Raw genomic sequence first — 4,377 nt, forward strand, 5'->3', positions numbered from 1 at the left:
GCTGGAGGCGTCTCCTGAGAACTGAACGCCAGACGATGCCTGTTGCAATTGGGTTTCTCCGCGGTACCAGCTAGATTGCGATCGTCTTTTGTAGGGTTGGGTTCTTGAGAAGGAGGCCCCAAGAATTCCTCATCGTACCCATGTTCGGCAAAGTACTTACCGACGTTGGTAAATGTAGCGTCGTCATTGTCGTTGTCGTCTGGATCCTATGCCATATGCATGTTCGGATCCTGTGCCATAGGGATGTCCGGCATGTCCGGTAGCGTTGCGGCAGTCTTGCCATGGCTTGGCACCGGCACGACTGGCGGTGTTGTCTTTGGGGTGGTGTCCCCCGCCCCCAAACGAATCTGGCTCTTCGGCCAAAGTAGGGGCCAGCTTAGGCAGGCGCTGATGGTCATCAGATCATCTTCGTCGGCCCCGGCGGGTCGAATTGGAGGTAACAACTCGTCGCAGCCTGGCAGCACCTGAACCAGTTGAACACTATACACGATGGGTGGCATCGGATTACCGTGGAACACAAGGTTGCCCGGTTGAACGATTTTGCCGTTGGCGACATTGACCAACTTGTCGTTCACGAAGTGCAGGAGAGTTCATGAAACATCGGCGGCGCCCTGCGAAAACATGTAGGGCGTTAGGGATACCCAGTCAAAGGCAAGGAGATGAAGTCCTCTGCCGAGAGGCTTTATTAGTTACCGTGATGATGGCGTCGAGCTCGGCTAATGTCGAGGCACTACCAACGGCGGGCGTGCAACTGACGGAGGGGCCGCTTGCTACCGAGGTGCCGGCCGGCGTACACCCGGGTGCATTAAGCTCCAATGCCCGTGCCGGCGTCGGAGACACCAGTACTGCCTCCGCCGGAGACACCAATGGCGCCGCCTGCGCGTTGTGCGAGTTGCTGGCCATGAAGCTGGGAATCGGGGGCGGCCCCTGTTGGCCGCCTGCAATCCATGTCATCAGCCCATGAATGCCGGTGAGCGTCGACCCCAGTTGTTCTTGCACTTGCTCTTGTACAATCTCTGGAATCCGCGCCACTTGTGCCTTGAGTTCTTGAACCTCGCACGACTGGCTTTCCGAGCTGGTCTTTCTCTCCTTTCGCCCACCAACGTTACAGTATGTCGACCATTTTGTGGACAAGCCTTTGCCGGCCACACGACCAGCTGACGACGGCTTACTGAGCTTATCCTTGTTTTTCATTACGTTCAATGCCCTATTTAGAGTGTTGTCCCAAGGGGTACTCTGAGACGACCCCGCGCTACTGCTTTCGGTCTCCTGCGCCAGAACAAGCTCAAGCGCCCTGGTCTTCGGATCCGTGGTAAGCTCCTTTGTTATCGGGTCCTCCTTGTACCGGGCACTGGCATGGTTCCTGGTCTGCTTGTCACGGTATTTCTCGAAGCGGGGCGGTAGGCCTTGCTCCGCACGCTCCGCGTCCTCCTTGTCCCATATAGGCTTCGCCACTCTGTAACCGTCGGGACCGAGTTTGTGTTCCCCTAAGTTCAACTCCCGCATTTCTTTCCCCCACTGACTTGATTCAGAGGTTGCGCTGCTCTCGCACTTGATCTTGAACTCCTTGTAGTCATCTTCCCTGATCGAAGGATTTTTTGCCTTGATCTTATCATAACTATCACCTTTGTCAATCATTCTCTTCACCGTGCTTTTCCAAGTAGACAGGGCCGTGCTCATCGTCGTGAGGGCGGCACTGTTCACTTTATTCCCTGAGAGGCGTGTGTTTACAAATTCAGTGGGGAACTTGTATCGTTCGCGCAGCTTTGTGAAGAGGAGGTTGCGCAAATTCCCACGGTCCTTATGCCTTAGGTTCTCGGTGTTGATCGAGACGGTGCTCCGGAGAATGCACCCGAGCTAAAGCGAGTACCCCTTGACTAATTCTTTGGGCGCCGTTGGATGCCTGTTGGAGTTCACTTGAGTAAATTCCTCCTTGACGGTGCGGAGCATGTTCGGGCGCCGGTCCTTCCGTTGCCTCTTCGGTTGGCTGCCATCTGTGCGTGCGCTGGCATCATCAGTTGTGGCATCCTCGGCGACACCATCAGTGGTGTCATCCCCGACGCCACTAGGGGTTGTGTAGTCAGGATCGGTATCTTCCGCGGCGTCCTCATAGCGGTGAGGTTGTTCCTCTATCTCCTGGGAAAGCTCCCATAATTGCTTGCCGCCCGAACCACCGGCCTCATCGTTGTGGGACATGTTTCGCTCTAAATAGGAAAAAAGTTTGGTCAAAAAGTTGGTTATTTTTCAAGGAACAAGATCATGGTCTCATCATTTAGGGTTTGTCGACACCGAGGCATCCTAAAAGCTAAGATTTTATCATTTAGGGTTTGTCGACGCCGACGCACCCTAAAAGCCTAAGCTTTCATCATTTAGGTTCTTATCGACACCGAGGCACCCTAAAAGCCAAGGTTTTATCATTTAGGGTTTGTCGACGCTGAGGCCGATGCATAACATAAGAGGCAGTTAATCCTACTTAATTAAGTACTAAGATACCCCGGCCCATGCATTAGTAGCAAGTACCCTATATGTACGATTTTTAGCAAAGTCATGCTAAAATTCACAGAAAATTTCAGCATGACCTTTGCTGAAAATAGGACATATGGAGTACCCGAATTTGCCGAAACGGAAGTTAATCGACATTCCGGCAAACTCAAGGGCCTCTCGGGGTACCTGTAAAATCATCATGACACGATGGTCGGAGACAAAACCCAGCAAACTAGCACCACAATGTGCCTCTACTTTCATATGGATGAAAAGGCCACAGACCATATGGTCCTCTGCTTTAATATGGAAAAATATCAGCTCAACTTATGTGAGCTTCCATTCCAGATCTAATAGGTCACCCAGCAAAAAATATCAATAGTTTTAGCTGGAAAAAAATCATGGATTGCTGTTAACTGAAAATTAGTGAAAGAAACTGTTGTTGATCATGGATTACTGTTAATTAAAAATAGAGCATCTAGCTTGTCTTATCATGTTCACTAAGTCCACAAAAATGAATAGGTTCGGTAAACTTGAAGTACTCAACAATGAACTTGTTTTGAAAAGTTAACTGAATTTTTTTTGTATCAACATTGCACCATTTTAGCATGACAACTCAACTCAACTAACATCAACTCAACTAACACTGACACATTGTTGCCAGTGGCTACTGATATTGTTTGCAATCCTATATGTGTAACCCAAAACAAATCCCCACTTCCAAGCAAACTAAAGCCCCATATCGCAGCAAGCACCCAACCGTATCTCTAACAATAGTTAAAAAGCATGGTGAGCAAATAAAATCTGTTGAGAGGCACATCTGCAGAGATCCCCAATTCCCCAGTACACCAGAACAGCTATCATGTCCACGGCCATAACTAAGCAACTAACCTGCATCAGAAGATTCAGATAATCACAGAAGGCTAACATTGATAGATTGTGGACAAGGCCATACTAGTCTGATTTGCACTTCCTTGAAACAATCCCCAAATAGCAAACTACCCAAAACTTCACACACCAGAGAAGCCATCCAATTCACCATTGCAGGTTCAACAATAATCTTGAGACTCACACCACTAGTTGAGCAGCAGCAGTAGCAGAGGCGGGCGGGAGAGGGAGGAAGGAGGAGAGGTACCTGGGCGGGCGCGGTCGGTCGCCGGAGGGGTCAGGGTTGGGGTCGGGGTCAGCGGCGGCGGCGTCGAAGGGATGGCTCGAGGGCATCCGAGCTCGTCCGGGTCCTCGTAGTCGAAGAGGAAGACGACAGCGGTCCTCCTGGCGCCTCGGTTGGTCATGGGGAGGCCGGGGGCCGCGGTCGTCGTCCTGCACCCCGTGCCCGGACTGAGGTAGAGGCGGCGCAGGGCAGGGGCCGACGCGGGGAGGCTGTCGGCAACGGCGAGGTCGCGGAGGCGTCGGCGTCGGTGATGGCGGAGCTGCAGTGGTGGGGGCGCGGGGGCGGCGACGCACATAGGGGCGGCGGCGTCGTGGGTCGGGGCAGCGCGCGGGGGGGAGTGGATCTGGCGAGAGAGAGGGACGAAGGTCTAGCGAGTTAGAGCTAGGGGGAAGATTACTAATGCGCACCCCCGATCGGTGCGCCATTAGAATGTTTTTTAGATAGCAATGGCGCACTACCCGAGCGGTGCGCCATTATAATTTTTTTAGATAGCAATGGTGCACTACCCGAGCGGTGCGCCATTAGTATGTTTTTTTTATAAAAACAGTAATCACTTTTTATGAATATGAAAAAATATCATCAAATTTGTTATTTGAAAATATCATCAAATGGGGGTGCTCGGCGGCGGTGCTCCGCGGCGGTGGAGCGGGTCGGGGAGGGTGTGGGTGGTCGGCGGCGACGGTGGAGCGGGGGAGGGTGCGGTGGGTCGTCGGTGGCGGTGGAGC

The sequence above is a fragment of the Triticum dicoccoides genome, chromosome 2A, assembly GCF_002162155.2.
Source record: "Triticum dicoccoides isolate Atlit2015 ecotype Zavitan chromosome 2A, WEW_v2.0, whole genome shotgun sequence".
NCBI lineage: Eukaryota > Viridiplantae > Streptophyta > Magnoliopsida > Poales > Poaceae > Triticum > Triticum dicoccoides.